Here is a 19,870-nt window from a genome sequence, read left to right as displayed (position 1 = left end):
TGCATCGTTTGCAATATTTGGTCAGGGCTTTACTTTTAAATTTTAGAATAACCTTTAATACAATGATATGCTATGTCTTGAGAGCCTTATCAATTACTACCATTTCTTGAGCAAGTACAATTTTTCTTAGCTGTTCTGAGTTCACCAGTTATCAAATTAATTGAAATTCTTAAAATTAAAAATGGATTAATTAATGTTTATATTATGAGTCCGAATAACGTACTTCTAAAAAGCGAAAATCTAGACACATTGTAAACTGAACACTGACAATTTTTGTTATTCTGGAATTTGGTTAATCACTACATAGTATAAAACAAAGTCGCCTTTTCTGTCTCTATATCCCTATGTGCGCTTAAATCTTAAAACTACGCAACGGATTTTGATGCGGTTTTTTTCATTAGATAGAGTGATTCAAGAGGAAGGTTTATATGTATAATACATGCATAATATACTAAGGCAACATTGCTAATTTTAGAGGTTTCTAACGTGATGTCGTAAATTAACCTATTTTTTTAGGCTTATTTAGCAATTAGCAAAAACGCTGCCTAACCCTACGAGTTAGATCAAATTAATGCACTACAGTATTGTACACCATAAAAAGGTCTACAAAAAAGTCTGCGATGGTATATGTTTATCTTTTAGGGATAACCCACATTAACCATTTTTATTGTTTAGTTTTTACGTGAGAAAATGGCTTAATTACAAAGCTATTTTAAGCAATACGGCATTAATCCTTATCGAATTAAGTACCTTAAATACAGTGTGCAATTAATATAGATCAATATGGTTCCTTACAGCATGTAAATTAAACAAATATTTTCGGAGATATTACAAATTTAAAATTTGCGTTTAAAAATGTGTAATGTAATAAAAATTGTATGAATTTAGATATTCCAAAGATAGCAGGAAATCTTCATAGTAAGTATAGGGGAAGAGGAATTGTTTTACTCCAAATTTAATGCGTGCAGGCCAAGGGCAGTAATGAATGAACTAAAAATACTGGATCGATTTTAATCATCTTTTCATTGAGTGACATAGGCATATATATTTTATGCCCGTGCAAAGTCGGAGCGGGCCGCTATGTTTTTATATACAACGTTCATATTTTTTCTGTAGTGTATTTAATTTAGTATCAGCATTGCACCCGTGCGAAGCCGGGGCGGGTCGCTAGTTTATATTAAGATGAAGTTTTCGCCTATGTCGTGTTTTTTTTCAGAGCTGAATTCAACCCTCCGATAAAACGGAAACATTAAATTGTTGTTCCTACAAATAATGTAAAATATAACTTTATATGATTATAACTAGCATAAATTTTTAATAGTTTCAACAATACGAGAATGACCACAAGTAATACAACATTTTAAACTACACCGCTTTAATTTAAATAAAATTATTTAATAATATCTTAACTCACTTACTTTCTGTGTTAATATCTTTTCAAGTACAACACATAAGGACTTATATTCTGATTTAAAATTATTCTGTCAGTATTTTTCAACATAGCGGCTGCCAAGTTTACGTCACAATGTGAAATTACACGTCCGTAGTCGGTATACGTACAATTAAAATGTCATGTGTCACCGATCTGATGGCTATTCCTGGTTGCTTGATTTAGGCGTATATCATTTTATTGGAATTTACTTATATGTAGGGCATATTAAACAAACATTTTAGGCCTAGAAATTCTTCCTCCACATAAGCTGTTAAGCTTATTCTAATTTAGAGCTTCTCGGTGCTCCCGTTTTCCTCAAAAAACAAAATTCGCTAAGCTGATTAATATATAAAAATGCAAAAATTAATATTAACAATTCTTATTCTACTCAAAACTGTAATATTTATCTATATTAATTTGGTTTTGATTTAACATCAGTGACTGAATAATAAACGATATCGAAACTGAAACAACATGTACCGCTCTTATCGAAAGAACCCTATATTACTTATACAAATCTATCGGTTATTTTATTGACATTCTTAATTATTTTCCTATATTAATAAAAACAAATAAATCATTCATATCTTAAGTAAGTTTAAGGTTAATAACGCAATTATATTAACTAATGAGGTAACACTGAAGGTTAGTTAAATTCATATTTGTTGCTTGATATGTTTTGATTTGGGTGACTAAAATTATGTACTGTTAATATAATTACAGAAAATAACTATAAATCAGTTATGCAATACCTGAAATATTAACTGAATAAACAAAAGTTATATCTTATAAATAGAACTTAAACAAAAATAACATCAACCACTCTACAATCATAGTAAAATGACAAGTTATACCATTGACCAACATGTTCTAATGATGAAACTTTAGTATCAATATATGCAATAGCAACGAAACGCATTTTGGACAAAAGTTATGTAAACAATAAATTAAGCTATGCCCTCAAATTCAACAAAACTCGGACCACCACAACTTTCGTCCCCATCCAAAAAATCTTTATTATAAGTTAGTTATATAAACAATTTTTGATATAGTTATCATTGAATTTATAACGTGATTACAGTTATCATGGCTATTACAAGCGAATCTAAAATGATTTTAAGCTAACATTTTCATTAGTGTTTCTGTATTCATTTATTCAGTACCAGAAGCACACTTCTGTTAAAGGACAATATTTGGTAAACCTTTCAAATCATGTTTTCGGATACAAACATAGGAAAGTGGAATTTTTATATACTAAAATCTTCATCAGAAAATTTTCATTTAATTTTTTTTTCGAAATGTTAAAAAAATACCCTTACTGCAGAGTTTGACACCAAGGGGCCCTTGATTTTATAATTTAGAAAAAATGTCGAATATATGTTTACTAGAAATTCTTTGGACTGAAATATTAATAATACTGATGAATAAAATTAGTAAAGTAAGGGTTTCCTAAAACTAGAAGGATTTAAATACTCATCAAGCTTTTTCGTATCGGAATCACTTTAATTACTTTTCATTAATTTTTCTCATGCATTTTTCCCTATTCAGTGAAATGACTTTTAGAAAGTGCGTTCAGGTAGGAGAAAAAAACTAGAAAAATGAAGAAAACGACAATAGAATGGAATTTTGCACCTGTTTTGTTAGAATAGATATCACCTGTACCTGTTTGACCAAAATAAGATCATATATTCGTAAAATACGATACTGGTAAAGTGATATTCTTGTCCGAAATAAGTTTTGTGTATATGTACGGATCTTTTGATACAGATATCATTCATTAATGACAGTATTCGTCCTTCAAGTGGTGATAACTCTGAGAAGAAAAGTTGCTATAAGATAAGAGCTTATGATAGTTGTCAATAAATTGATATAATTGAACTTATTATTTTTGATGCGTAGGTAATCAAAGAGTACTTGTATCTGATGGTATGATTACATAGGTATAGGCTACGTTTTATTTGCTATTATTTTTATCTTACTGTACTGTATAATAAAAGTGTTTTCGGTATCAAATTTAGTCACTTGGCATCAAAAAAAAACTCTTTACATCTATCAAATATTAATTAAGTTTAGGATTTAGATCTGGACTTTAAAAACAGTATAAAGGACAAATTACTAGATATTTGTACTTAATCACTTGTTGTAATATAGGTCCCATATATTTTAAATAAAAAAACTTAATATTATTTACAATATAGTTGACCATTAGGAGGGTAAAAAGTTTTGATACCCTTAGAAAAATGAGAAAAAAATAAATATTTTATCATCTGAATAAAATGAACGAAGGTAAATTATCTAAGACTCAAAACCGAATGCATCTATTATATTACGATCAATGTGATGCATAATTCTGGGTAACGTCTATGGCGATTTATATTAAACATGTATATATTTCATTTAGCCACAACATGAATCCGTTTCCACTAATGCATAAGTGTTATTGATGTTTGCCCATTAGTTAGTCAGAAATAGTTCCTTAGCCTATTTATATTACTGTTTGCCTTCGGTTGCCGTTTAAAACATTTATCACATGTGAAAGCATTTATTGTAAGAGCATGCCCTGAATTTCATTTATACGATTCCCCGAATTAGTAAAGCGATAATGAGGCATTCTTCCTTTTTCTCTGGTCTTCTCTGGTCGTGTACGTAAATCTGTAACATACATAAATTTACCAGAAATGTTTTTTGTTTTCTCGGTCATAGACTTGATTTTAACATTTGCTCCTATATTAATGTTTACTCCTAATATTACTACTTTTATTAATAAATATTTTATTGAAAGAGTTCTGAATCATAATGGCTGAATTTTTTCGTTGCTCTTGATGTTGGAGACGGAGATCTACTTCCCACTCTTTATACTAAAAGTCCCCATAACGATTCAAATATGTTGAGGTATGGCAATTATTTTGGTCAGAGAAGATATTTGATGATACTCTACTGTTCCTCAAACCAAGGCTGAACGTTTTTGACCGTATATATGGACCCATTATCATCTCGGAATAAGGCAGGGTCTGGCATCAATATTCTGGTAATTGTAAGAAATTCATTATTGAAGATGATATCAATGAGAGGACCATCTGAATACTAGATATTGCCACCCAAGTCATTACTGAACCTCCCCCATGTTTGATTAAGAGAAACAGGCAGTCCGGATCGTAAGCTTGTTTTAGTGTTTTGGAGTTTCCTATATAAAAACCAGGTCGTTTGTAGAAAATAATATAAATTACAATACATCGAACCATGCCACATTATTCCAACCATCAATCATCCAGGTTTTATGATTTTTGCTTCACTTTTTTACAGTTTAACCTTGGCTTCCATATTGCATGATTTTCATATTATTTTATCTATCCCCCGTATGTACTATATAGAAATATTAACAGCTCAATTGAAAAGCCCCAGCCTGCTACATAGATGGCGTTACTAGAATTAAATCCATATGTTTTTCAGTTAGCCATAACCCTCAAAAGATGCGCGTATAATTTCGACAGCTCTCGGATCATTGGTTGGTGAATTATAGCATTTTGAGTGAAGTAAGTTTAGTTATTGTGAAAAAATGGATAAAAAGGAATTTTACGTATTGATAAAATATTGCTTTTGAAGGGAAAAAATACAGAAGCAAAAACTTGGCTTGATGCCGAGTTTCCGGACACTGCCCCAGGGAAATAAACCATCAAGGATTGATATGCTAAGTTTAGACGTGGTGAAATGAGCACCGAAGACGGTGAACACAATGGATGCCCAAAAGATGTTGTTAGCGACGAAAACATTTAAAAAATGCACAAAATGATTTTGAATGGCAGTATATTGAAACTGAATGAAATAGTAGACACTCTAATGATATAAACTGAAAGTGTACATCATATCATTCTGTAATATTTGTGTATGAGAAAGCTCTGTGCAACGGGGGTGCAGCGCGAGCTCACTTTTGACCAAAAACAACGACTAGTTGGTGATTCGGAGCAATGTTTGAAGATGATCAAGCGTAATAAACCCTAGTTTTTGCGTCGATATGTAACAAGGGACGAAATATGGCTCCATCATTTCACTCCGAAGTCCAATCGATGGTCATCCGAGTAGACTGCACACGATGAACCCGCTCCAAAGGGTGGGAAAACGCCACAATCGGCTGGCAAGGTTATTACATCTGTATTTTGGGATGTGCATGGAATAATTTTCATTGATTACCTTGAAAAAGGAAGAACAAGCAACAGCGACTATTACATAACGTTATGACCGTTTGAAGGACGAAATCGCCGATAAACGGCCGCTTTTCGAAAAACGAAAATTCGGCTAGAACGATGGCAAAAATCCATGAATTAGGCTTCAAATTGCTTCCTCATCAACTGTATTTTCCAGATCTGGCCCTCAGCGACTATTTCCTGTTCTCAGTTCTCAAAAGAATGTTCGCTGGCAAGAAATTTTCATCGAATGAAGAGACGATCGCCGAAACTGAGGCCTATTTTGAAGCAAAGGACAAATCGTATTACAAAAATGATATCGAAAAGTTGGGGGGTCGCTATAATCAGTATAAACTCCCTTGAAGGAAATTATCTTGAATAAAAGAAATTCTGTTAAAAAAAATGTGTTTTACTATGGTAGGCCGGGGACTTTTCAATTTTACCTTTTTGCTTCTCGTAACATTATATAATTATATTTATTAACACATTCTCACGTTCTTATTTTACAATTTTCAGTGATTTTAATGGTGCAAGAGAAATTGACTGTGGTATTTTATATCACTAAAGTGGTATGGTATTACTTAGTCCAACATATTATGTCTTTAGGTTTTTTATTCTTTTAATTAATTATCTTGGAAACAAAAATGTTTTACTTCAAATCGTACGATTTGCTTAATGATTACAAAATGAGCCAATACCAGCTGTTGGAAAATACCTCATCAATTATTTTAGCTTAATAATCAGTCGGCAGAAAATTGCCATAGATCTGAATACAGTACCACATCTTATAATACATTTTTCATCCTGTTAGAAGATTCTGTCGGTATCGACGGAAATAGACCAGTTTATTCATTGAAATTCAATCACATGAAATGCCGCTTCTACTCTTAAGTACTTACGGAGACTGAAAAAAATCGTCTTGATTAGATGGATAAATTCAGGCTATTTAAAATATACTTACAGCTTATATTATATTAAATGATTTGATTTACGAGATATATTTATTGATGAAAAAGCATATTTATAAGAAGTCTCTAGTATTTTGAGGTAAATTGTGTATTTAAGTATTTCTTAAAATGTAATTAATTGTCAAAAAATATTTGCATAGTATTTCGTCTTATGAATATCCAATAACGACATAAAAAACCTCTTTTTTTATCAATCTTCTAGAATGTTAATAATCTGCCCGTGGACAACAAGTATTATTATATGATTTCAGTCATGACTTCAGTAAGTGATATACAGTATAACTTATAGTTAATCTAAAACTTATTCTAGATACTATTCTAATTTATTTTAATAAATTATATATAAGTCTATCCTAACTTATTCGAAAAACTATTCGAGCTTACTTAGAGATTATTAAATCTCAATCTATGTGCCGATTAATCAGTTCGTAAGGTAGTTTGCGTTTGAACCGACGCATTTCACTGTCATCGCACACATTTAACTGTTTGGTGAGTGCATTGGGATGCACTAATAGACTTTCAGAGTACTTCGCACTAACACTCCGAATCACACTGGTTATGGGTTCTATGAGGATATCGCCCTGAATCAGTTTGTTGGACACGTAATATGGGGCATCGACGATGACTCACAACACTTTATTTTGGAACCTCTGGAGGATATATATGTTAGATTTGCTAGAGGTACCCCACAGTTCAATACCATAGGTCAAAATATAATTATATATATTATAAAATATAATAAGTATTGACTTATACAGCAAAATCTTCTTATCAAAAGATAATTTAGATTTAAGCTCTTACTTGCTATCACGTCCCATTACCATCAGTCAGTACATTTGGTTTAGTTAAACCCCAAGCTGTTTCCGTCAAATGTCGATCGAAATGCATTCCCAGATTTTTAACGTTGTCTTCTTGCGGAAGTTCATAAAGATTCAATTTTACTGAGGGGCATGTTCTTCTACAAAGGGTGAATGTGATATGGATAGATTTTGTCTCAATTGCTTTGATACTCCACGTTTTCAACCACAATTCGAATTTGTTAAAATGAAGTGGGAGGTTTCTTGTAATTGATATTGGATTCCCATGTGATGATAAAACAGTAGTGTTTATTGATGTAGGTAGGTCATCTGTATACAATAGATATAACAATGGGCCACGAACACTGCCCTGCGGAACACCCGAACATATTGGGTGTAGGTCAGTGTATTCGTCACCCTGTCTGACAATAAAATACCTCTCTGTAAGGTACGATTACATCACTTGAAAGTCCGTATGGGGCAAAAGCTTTTTCAATTTAACGTGCAGTCCAGTGTGCCACACTTTGTCCAAAGCCTGAGAAATATCGAGAAATGCAGGGGAGCTATATTTTTTATGGTTTAAGTTTTTGTTAATTTGGTTGACTAATCTATGTATTTGTTTTATTGTTCCGTGTTTATTACGGAAGCCAAATTAATGGTCTGGAGTAATATTTCCCTCCTCTGCGATTATTTTGAGTCTCTTAATGTATAGTTTTTCGAATAGTTCAGAGATTACCGGTAACAAGCTTATAGGACGATAAGAGGAGGCGTCTTCTGATTAAAAACCTCTAAACACACCTAGGTAGAATTCAACAAATCTACCCATTTAATTTTTTGCCTTGCATAGAAGAATATAAACATGGATGCTAAATATCTTGGCATGCATCTATACCAAACGCGAAATAAGCACATACTTCCTGAACAAAAACAACTTGGACTTAGACTAAATCAAATGTATTGGCATTTCGGACGTAAGTCAAAGTTATCCTTAGATAATTAATAGTGACCTATTTCTAACCTTTAACCTATCAGTTAAAGGTTGCAAAACCAAATGTTGCGTGATTGGTGCTTAATACTACGTGTCTAATGAAGTGATACATACGCGAAGTTATCCTAGGGTCCATACCGAGTGTAATGTGTTAGTGTTACTCCTAAACAGTTACTGAAATGATTTTCTATATGTCATGTATATAACAGTTATCATAAGAAATATTATTTACCCACTGAACAGGTTTTTGAATAACTAAGGGTAAGCAAAAAAAGTATATGAAATAGAATTATCTTGATATGTTTTGTTATATATGCTGACGTCTAAGTATGAAAGGTCTATAAGGTTGCTGTTATCGTTTCTCTTATTCATTTAACAGAATGAGATTATCAGTGTATTATTTACAGATTATTACAGTCACTTAAATAAATAAATTGTAATTGAGAATCTTGCGGTCTTTTGTGTAGTAAACTAATGCAAAAATGCAGGGAAGATGGTATTTTTTATATTCTATTAGACTACTTTTCCCACTTTGCAAAAACTCATTTATATTAGATGAAATTTTTTTTTAATTAAAACATTAGTTGCTATATTCGTATGACACTAATTCAGGTGAATGCAGAATGGTGTGTTATGTCCCCAACATTTTTGTCATAGACGATTTTACATGGATGGATACAGCCTTTACAGAGGCCAGCAGACTAACAATACTAAAAAGCAAACACATTTCGAGCATTAGCGGATATAAAAATGATACAAACATGTAAAAAGGAATAAAGGTCTCAAATCTTATCTAAGATAAAAATAACATGCTCAGGTTGTCTCAAGATGGACAAAAGTTGGTCTAATGTAAGCTACTATTTTTGACGAAATGTATTAAAGTTTTTACATGAGGTCACTTTTTCCTAGATTATTTCCATATTTGTCACATTGCATTTGTTTGAAGCCACTGTTTCTGATCTGTCAATATTATTATCTATTTGTACGATATTTTTTGAACACAAGGCTGACAAATATAATTAATAATTAAGAGTTCCAGAAAGCTTAAATAATTACTATATATCAATTTTATCAAAAGCATATATTCGTAATAATTTTCACAGTAATTATCATGTTAAATAACTTTATTTTAGGTGGATTATTCACTGTAGACCAAAGACATCACTAATTAATTCACATCAATTAGAAGTCGAAAATTTACCACTAAAGCCTTTTATTACTTTCTTAGTCGCCTATTTGGTTGTATAAGTAGAAATAAGTATCAGTAAAATATCAGTAGAAACAAAACAGCTACTGACAGTTAACTAATGCAAAATTGTAACACTGAATATTTTACAACATATATTAAAGTCAAAAACTACATCAGTTTTAGATCTAGATCACATTTAAAATTGGTCGGAAAATCGACTGATTTTTAACGTTCTGGCTCTGTCGTCCTAGCCGCGACCGTGCCGTATATGTAATATATGTAGTTTTGTGATTTTTTTGGTACTTTGCTTGTAAATAACAATATATTGTATATTAATATTATGGCATTTTGGAACGGTATTTTTCAAGATTGCTAATGTAATGGGGTAAAAAGATTAAAATTGGAAATGATAAATAGTAAAATATTTTGACTGTTTTAAGGCAATAAATTACCTATTATTTCGATTACTCTCTCGATTTTTGCTAAAAAATATTTCCGTTCAATAATAAATAAAGCATTTATATAATTGATTTTTTTAAAACAATTATGTATATGTTTAATTTTTATACAGTATTTATAGTTATTATACATCTTTAGTTTTTAGGTTATTTTTAAGTTCTATTGTATTGTCTATATTTATTATAGTATATTTTTTTAAAAATAGCAATTAACACATTAAATTCACAAATCCAATAAAATATTTCTGGGGTATTATTCCATTCCATAGAAAAATTCCATTCTCTTTACAGATCCACAGAACATTCAAATATAAAAGTAATTCTACTTCGTTTAAATTTGAATTATAAATTGTATATTATATTTATTTATATTTCCTTCTCTATTTTAAAGTTAGTGCGTGAAGGAATTTTCGCTTACACTACTGTTGTTGGAAAATATAACCACATATAAAATTAACTTCTCCAAGCAATTATCTCTGTCCTTTCCTCTCTCAAAATTTATGCAGGAAAGGATTCGTACATCTTCGTTTGACATTACATATTTAAAAGAACAGTCGAATCGTGCATTTGACTGTAATTAAGTTTTTAATTGTAATTGAGTTTTGTAACTATTGACTGTTTCGACTGTTTTCAGTCGATAGTTCCCAACGCTAGTTACAACTCTTTGTTTACCTGAAGTGCTTCGTGAAGTACGAAAAAAAGTACCAACGAAAAATCATTCTTCATCATGAAAATGCAAGCTCTAACACGTTGGCTGAAACAACCATCTATTTGACCAGCCAAAATGTCTAATTGATGACTCATCCTCTATACAGCTCTGATTTGACAGCAAATTACTTTTTTTCTTCCCGCATATCAAGAATAAATTGCGTGGCCAATATTTTCCCGTGCTTGAAGAAGTCGTGTTTTGGTATCTCAATCAGAATAGAAAAAAAGTGTTACGAAGACTGGTTCAAACGTATGCAAAAATATATTGATCTTCATGAAGAAGAAGACAAAATAATAAAGCTGTTATCATTAATGAATTACTGCAAATTCATTATTAGACTCAAAATACAAATAGCAACCGTCGTAGTGTATCTGTTCTTCCGAATAATGCTTCAAAGTTATCAAAAGAATACTCAAAGTATATTTATACACCCTATATTTTAAATTGTGCTCATAAAAGTCTTTGAAAGCAATAACCTATTTTTGATTTCGATAACAAACACGTTTTACTCTTGAGATTTTTCAGTCGATGGTACCTGTAACGAATAGAATAGTATTTCTAATGAACAACTCATGTATCCTGCTGCCAATTCATGGCAAAACCTAAAACAGTTAAGCGATTTTTATATCAACTTTTTGCAGTTCGTTTTTCTTTGTCTATTATTTATGAGTTCATTAATTGAAATTCAGAAATTAATTAATACCATTAATTATAATATAAATAGATTAAATTCGCTTTATTGCATGAAAAACGCCGTGCTGTTTTTTGTAGCATTTATTAATGGCTATTTTTAAAATAACCAGAGGTATTACGGTCGTGAAATAAAAATCTGCCGGTAGGTACGCAGGAAAAAAAATTACATTATTGCCTCCATTAAAATTGCATTTTAATACAATCTGATGCAGTGATGGAGAACCATTTTCGCGCGAACTATACTCTCGATGAAATCGAGGGGGGAGAAAAAAAGCTGTTTGGGATCATCTTCCCGCGTAGTTCCATAACAACAATAACAATGGTTGTTGTACAACATTGCAAAGTCAAGACGGTTCATTGAACTGGCTTGATGGCTGTTCGTCCGTATTTTTTGGCTGTAGGCCTCGACTAACTTCGAAATGGTGCGCGTCTGTTCGTTCTATTGGTCTTTGTCGATTTTGGCTGGGGACCGGGCGTGATCTGACTTAATTCTCGCTGCTTATCTTGATTGTAATTTCGCGCTACACTAATTAGGCTCTTTCCTATTATTTTATTATGTTAATAATCTACGCTTTCGATATGATTTAAATTTCCATATCCTTAGTGTTGTTGGTGAAAGACATTAACATTATCGTGATTTTGTAACGGTAGTAAATGTATAATAATGTCAATATTTAGAAAATGTATCAGGTTATTATCTACATATCTATTTTTGCCATTAAAATTTACTGTTATAAAATTAATTATATTGAACTTTAAGTGTAGGTAACTAAAAAAACAGATAAATTATTATTTATTGCACTCAAATTTTAATCTAACCTTAGATTAACAAGTTGAATATATTTGGTACAAATTAAAAAAATTGAGGGCTAGTTTCGTTGAATTCTGGCCTCGCCAAAAATCTTCACAAATTATTCACATTTTTTTATTAAGGTATTTAAGTATTCGAGGTCCACTATCTTGCATTTACTTTGTAGGTATTTCCACAACTGTACTGAGATGAATCGTCTTCATTTTTTTATCACACACATACTTTATTAAGTGGATAGAAGAGAGATTAGGTAATTGTGATTGGAATTTCATTATTTAAAAATATTTCTATTCTTTTTTGCTCTAAGAATCCCTGATATATTTGTAACGAACTTAATTTTTTTATGTTTATTAATTACATTTTACATTAGTATGCTTAATACAATCTTAATTTACAAATTAATTTATTACTGCCGTTCCGTTGTACTTGCAACGATGCCTGGCAAGGCGAGTACGGGATTAATACATCAGTACGTATTTCCCAAATTAAAATAAAACTAAACTACTTAAGTTAAAGTTTAGCGTAAAGCTTATACACTATACAAGTTCATGTGGTTTGGTTCACTTCAATATTCGGATTTCCTGCGTGTTGTCCAGTAGCTGTATTGCTTCCACGTCGCTGTGATTCAGCACTTTAATTAATCTTTTAAGGAAAAATATTGGATCACTACGTAGCGTTAAGCATTAGTAATTAATACAAGAACTTTTTTTTGACTGCGTTAGATCACCAGCTGGTTTGATGTTTTAGTACAACCTCATATTTACACGCATAGGACCAAATTGGCTTTATGACTCTGTAAGTAAACCAATTCGAATTTAGGTCTAGTTGAGAATATCTTCTGACTAATCAGTACAGTTGTTTGACGTTTCTAATTTAACCTTCCGTCCGATCATCCGTCAAGTGACATAATTAGGTTTTCGCCATATCGCCATAACACAAAATTAACATGGACAAATTTGGAGCTATCAAGCTCTATTTTCAAGGCTCTAATCCATTTGTAGATCTTGTTGACCGCTACTTTTTTACAGACAGAGATATATATTTTGTCATGATAACAGAAGTGTAGAGTAGATACAGTGTGATCAGATGATAAGCTCTCGATTTTTATTTGATCTGATTTGATGCCTTTCGAAATGTAAAAATCCAGTAGGTCTGGCACTTTATTATTGTCGGTGGGTCAATAATTGGGTTGACTCTATGAACGATAATTAAAATTTTGAATATTAATTGCTGTGAGTAATTAATTTCTTTTTGCAGGAGTAATTAATTTTAAACTCCAAACTATGTGTTTAAGTCCCCTCCAATAATAAGTTATTTTGTATCTTGGTGGACAGTATATAGCTCCCATGTTTATTTCAGCGCCGTTCTTTCGAAAGCTAACTAACGTAGCTTGTATTTCTTCTTTTTTAATCTGATGTTGTTGGAAATGCTGTATATTTTGTTTTATAATTAGAACTGTTCCGTCTTGAGCCTATTCGCTGGGTTGTAGTGTCCAGAAAGTATCATAACCTCGTATTTTAATGTATTTCTATTAGAAGAAGGAGTCTCCGGTATGACAGCTTTATCAATGTTGTTTCTTCTCTTGAAAATTGTTCTAGCTCCCGGGATCGTTGATTTAGCCCATTTGCGTTCCACGTTGTAATTCTTAAGAACGAATTACACATGTTTGTTTTTTTTGTCTTGTTCCGGGATATTGCAGTTTGTCAACCCTGTTTGCTAACTGACTAACATTTTGTCGCATGTCAATCTGGAATTCACTGAGGAATTTCAATATGTCGACGATGGTTGGCTCGTTGATTACAGTTTCCTGCGTTTTTATTTTAATTTGTTGATTGTTCCGATATCTTGTTGTCTTTCGTATTTTTACCGCCGCAATGTGCAGATTTTTTATTTTCCAGAGTTTTCAGTTGGTTTTCCAGAGTTTTGAGCTATGCTGAGTTATTTTAATAGTTGTACTGCTGTAATTTGATATGGCTTTGGCTTTTATTTTCTTTGGTGTACTATACGCCCTTGATAATTAGCAGGGTGACCTTTTTTATTACATAATGGACATGTTACTACGTTATATATACGAAAAATATAACTGCAGCCAATTAGACTTACTGTGAAAAAATAATTAATACTATACTATAAAATATAATATTTTGTTTTATTAGGATTTTGCAAACTTGGTGATAATTGACTCATTAATTTGTGTAGAATAAAATTGTGCCTTTTATAAGTGTTTAGTCACCATATTTTAGAGGATTAGCTTAATTCAAATAGCATATAAAAGTTAATTAGCTTAAATTATAAATAATATTTGACATTAATTAATAGTAATTTTTTGACTAATGTATAAACTATATTGACCATATATTGAATTTATTATAATTTACTATAAAACTTTGAACTTATGAAACGTATTTCATCTAAACTAAAGTGTAACTTTGAACAAACTATTTTAATATTCATTACTTGATTATATAACTATTAATCACTCCTAATATGTTGATTTATTAATATTAAATTTGAAATAAGTTTAAAATATGTTTTTATTCTAGACAGTTTACAAAAACTAAAACTAAATTAAATAAACTAAACTACTAAAAACAACACTAACAAAACTACTAACCAAACTACAATTAACTACTAAAATTAAATTATTAAATTAGTAAGATTAAACATATACACCAGATTCGATATTATATTATACAAAAGTAGATTTGTTTTATATCCGAATACAGTAACAAAATGGTGATTTTCATTTTAATTATTTTAAATTTAAATATTCTGAATTTGGATAATATTAAAATGAATGACAATGTGGTTACTACGAACTTCCTCAACGATCTAGCATATTGCTTGGGATATTTCTCTAGCTACATACTCTGTTAGGATTAGGTCATAGGCACCTGTAATATTTAAGTAGAATTATGATTAAAACAAGAAAATGTTTAAATAAAATATTTTTTGTCGATCAAAATATTTCCTTTGTATATTCGTCCTAAATTTTTTTTTATAACATCTTTATTAGATATGCTTAGTAAAATCTTAATTATTATTATTACTACAATTAATTTATTACTACTTTTCCTATGTGCTTGGATTAATTAGCAAGCAAAACGAGTGCGAGAAAATACATCAGTATGTATTCCTCAATGATAAAATTACAATTATTTATTAATTATTAACTTATAGCTATAGTTTACACTAATAATACACACAAAATGTTCACACAAGTTCGTATGGTTTTGTTCGTTTCAATCTCCTGACATCCTGTGCGCTGTCCAGCAGTTGTATTGCTTCCACGTTAGAATGATTTAGTATTCTTCTTTCGTGTTTCAAGACGAAATCCTGCACAACTTCGCAAATCCATTTGATTTCCAGGTCATCGTGCAGTTCTTCATTGGTTACATAGCGACAGGCATTGGTAATCAATCGAAGAATCTTGTTTTGACAGCGCTCTATGACTAACTGATTTGAATTTTTAGTGCAACTCCATATTTGCACCCCATAGGTCCAAATTGGCTTTATAATTGTATTATAGATTAACCTCTTTGATTTTAGATTAAGTTGAGAGTATCTTCCGACTAACCAGTATAGTTGTTTTATTTTGGTTCTAATGTGTTTTGCTTTTTGTCTAACGTGATGCTTCCTATTTAATCTATCGTCAAGATGGATTCCAAGGTATTTTGCTGATTCTGCTTGAGGAATCGGGCATCCATTGAGTGATATAATTAAGTTTTTATTATTTCGCCTTAATGCAAAATTAACGTGGACAGATTTGGAGCTATTAAGTTGAATTTTCCAATCTTTTGTCCACTTGTAGATTTTGTTGACTACCACTGGCACTTTTTCTATTGCCCTAGGCAGAGATATATCTTTTGCCATAATAACTGTGTCATCAGCAAAGGTTCCAAGAAGTGTTTCTTTTGTTGTTGGAATGTGTCCTTGTGGAACTCCAGCCGAGATATTTTTAAATGTCGAGAACGCCATTTCGTACGATACTCTAAATTTTCTTCCGAATAAATATGACTCCAGCAATTGACAATAGTTACGCGGTAACAATTTGCTCATCTTACAGATTAATCCCAAATGTCAAACCCGATCAAAAGCTTATCCTAAAAATAATACGTGTAAATATAAATAACAGGTAGGACAAAAGTTCCGCTACTATTTTGATTGCGCGCTGTCTTGTTAATATGACGTTTAGCTCAGTTTCGCTTTAACCATTGTGTTGTGTAGACGTCCGAATTGTATTATATATGCACCACAATAACGAGCACAAATAGTGACACTATTTATTGAAAATAATCGTTCCATTATTGCCACTCAGCGGAAATTGCGTCAAAAATATCATAATCCTCCAGTGCCTCACAAAACCAGAATTTATCGTTTACATGCGAATTTTCGACAGTACGGTACTACAACACAAAGGCCTCGTTCTGGAAGACAACGGACATCTCACAACGCTGAAAATGTGGCTCTGGCCACATTTGCCAAATGTGGAGTTTTCAGAAACATCAATACGGAGACGTGGTTCCCAGTTACACATTTATGCACGCAGTTTAAGGTGAATTTTAATAACTGATTTGAAAATGTTCCCGCACAAAATTCAATTCGTAGTCCAAAAATTGCTACCAAGAGATCCTGATCAACGAGCTGAATACAGCAATGCGATCCTAAGACTCTTTGGTAAATTTGAAGATTTTTCGTCTAAATTGACAATGAGCGATGAAGCCCATTTTCTTCTCAATGGCCACGTTGATATATGAAACAGTTGGTTTCGGGGAACAGAGAATCCTCAATTAATCCATGAAACATCATTGCATCCACCAAAAACAACTGTATGGTGTGGTGTTCATGCTGGAAACATCATTGGTCCCTTTTTTTTTAATTACCAAGATGTTGCAGTTACTGTTACTGCTGAATGATATCAAGACATGATTCTAAATTTTCTTCTGCCTGAAAGAGCAATGACTAGAGGACATGCGATTTCGATGAGGCCATAGCACACAAAATTCAATTATTGAATGACTAAATTGTTTTTTCCACGAAGACTAATTTTGCGAAGTGGTGATTTAGCATGGCCAGCCAGATCTCCGGATTTAACAGCACCAGGACTTTTGCCCCACGTTGTATAAAATTCTCTTATTATAATAAAATGTTCAATTTTCTTTGTAAATGTGTTAATATTAAAACGAAATATTAGGCACATTTAACTTGGGAATGATAAAAGTTGACATTGCTGTTATATTTAAATATAAGTATTGTTTGTAGCCAAAACACAGCTGTTTCATTACCGATTATATTTAGTAACAGTTTAGAAACCTGGAAGGTATGAGAAGAAAACTCCTAAAAAATTCGTTTTTATATACTGCTAACATGACTAACATGACAAAAATTGAAATACATTAATTTCAATATCTGTCAGGTTAGAAGAGCAATTTCTAAACGACAAGTCCAGAATGTAAGAGGGAAGGCGAGACACCATCTGGATGGAAATAAGTATTACGGAACCAGTGGGAAGAAGCAGGTGTAAGTAGATCAGATGCCAAGTCAATGATACCTACACTTAACAGAAGATTCAAACTTAAATACACAAAGGTTGTTTTGAAATATATAGAGCATAATGGATTCTCATCTTCAGTCCAGACATTTCAACTTGAACAAACTAAACAATAAATGAAAATTAAATGGAGTGGAGTTTAAGATGAATTAAGTCTGCCACATTACTACAGGTTAGTTATAAAATATCTCAAGATTTAATAAGCAGATTAATAAAATAGATGAAAATATAGAGATAAAAAATGTTTTACAATCACCAGTAGGATATTAAAATTCTTTATCTTACGGTCTTACTAGGATATTAAAATATTGTTGAATACATTTTTTAAATTATATATTTTAATGTCTCCTTTTACCAACTAGGGGTTTATCTGGACTGGACCTACAGTTTTACGTGGGCTCCGAACCACGGTCCTCAGTATTAAGCCTACCGACTGGCGAGTGGCCAACTTTAGAAATTATCCCAGAAGACATCCGGTCTTACCCAGCCTGGTTACTGGCCTGACTGTAATCATTTTCCTTGTCGGATTTTACACTATTGCCTAGGACAATCACAAACATAAATTTACGACCATGCCCCAGCAGGATTCGAACCCGCGGCTATGGCAAGAGTAAGAGGACCGTCCTATCGCTTTTACCACTGCGCCACCAAGCCGGCTGTTGTTGAATATTGAACATTAATCTAGTTTCAAAGGGTCGTCGCCATAAAACCATAAAAGTATCTAGACAAAACTTATAATACAAATTTATATTAGTTATTAAGGTTTGTAAAAAGCTTTGTACAATTAATTTTATACTTTACTTTTCACTCTGTGCTTTTAAATTAAATTTAAAGTAAATAATTTAGTTATAGCTCCTAGGAAAGAGACTGATTGAGCATTAGTATAAAAAGCTTCTATAGAATACCTATTCTATAATCATTTGGCGGTAAATATTGGCGAATTTGGTGTCCATAAATGCTTGATTTTAGACTTTTGATGAAACAGTTAATGCTTTCAAAACGGATTTCATGGCGTTCTTCCAATCAGAGTAGAAAATATGTTACGAAAATTAGTTCCCAGTCATGAAAAAGTGTATGGATTTTCGTGGCAAATATTTTGAAAAAGAATAATTACAATTTTAATTATCAATATTTCTTTCCTCATTATTAGTCTAGAAAAATAAATATCATACACCATCATAAAATAACAGCAAAAATGTAATATACAACGTCATCAATACTGGCGTCAACAACTAGATACGCTCGAAGATGAAAAGTTCGAAAATCAAGCAATAGGTTGTTACAATATGGCTTTACAGCATTTTTACAGCGATTAAAGAAATCTATTGTTTCATAGAAAAAAAAGGTGCTGTCCCTTTGACGTGAAATATAAATGTTACCAGAAAGGTAGAAACAAGTAGCCGAAGGATAATCACAAGCTAAAATTTCACCATCTTTATGTATCTGACAAAAGGAATAAGCACTTTTCGTTAAATATTATATAATTATAAGTGACGACGAATTATGAATATGTATAGAGACACAAGCAAAATAATCGTTTCCACTAACTGAATCGAAAAATCTGATTAACGAAAACGGCATTAAAAAAAGGCGCACGTTTTCCCTCGTGCTTGTTACTCAGCTAGGAGACAAAAATATCTACCGCACATAAAAATCCCTAAATCGTAAAAAATGTTGTATATCCTACCGATTTGGCAAGAAAATAAATTCTACAAGAGATCTTTCACTAAGATACATCCGCTCAACGGCATAAATTACACGCTTTATGTGTAAGCAGACCCATTAAGATAACTTTGATTTATATTTTTGCCGTTGTCATATTTGGAATACTCCTAAGAATTATACCCGAAAAAGTATTTGTTTTTTTTTGTTATTGAAAAAAACACCACTCATCTTGTTTACAGAAAATTCTTCATTCATAGTGGTCATTCACAATTACGACTTTTTAATAATTAATATGTTATTAGTTCATAACCTGTCCGGAACCGTGCTACAAACATTACGTTTCAGACCATGTGGGGTAACTATGAGACACCTCTATAACACTTTGATAAATTATGTACATGCCAAAAGATATTGTTCGGATCCTTCTC

The sequence above is a fragment of the Rhynchophorus ferrugineus genome, unplaced genomic scaffold, assembly GCF_030347505.1.
Source record: "Rhynchophorus ferrugineus isolate W39M unplaced genomic scaffold, kcgeb_rfMv2 rfM7, whole genome shotgun sequence".
Classification (NCBI taxonomy): Eukaryota; Metazoa; Arthropoda; class Insecta; order Coleoptera; family Curculionidae; genus Rhynchophorus; species Rhynchophorus ferrugineus.
This window is presented reverse-complemented; position numbering follows the sequence as displayed.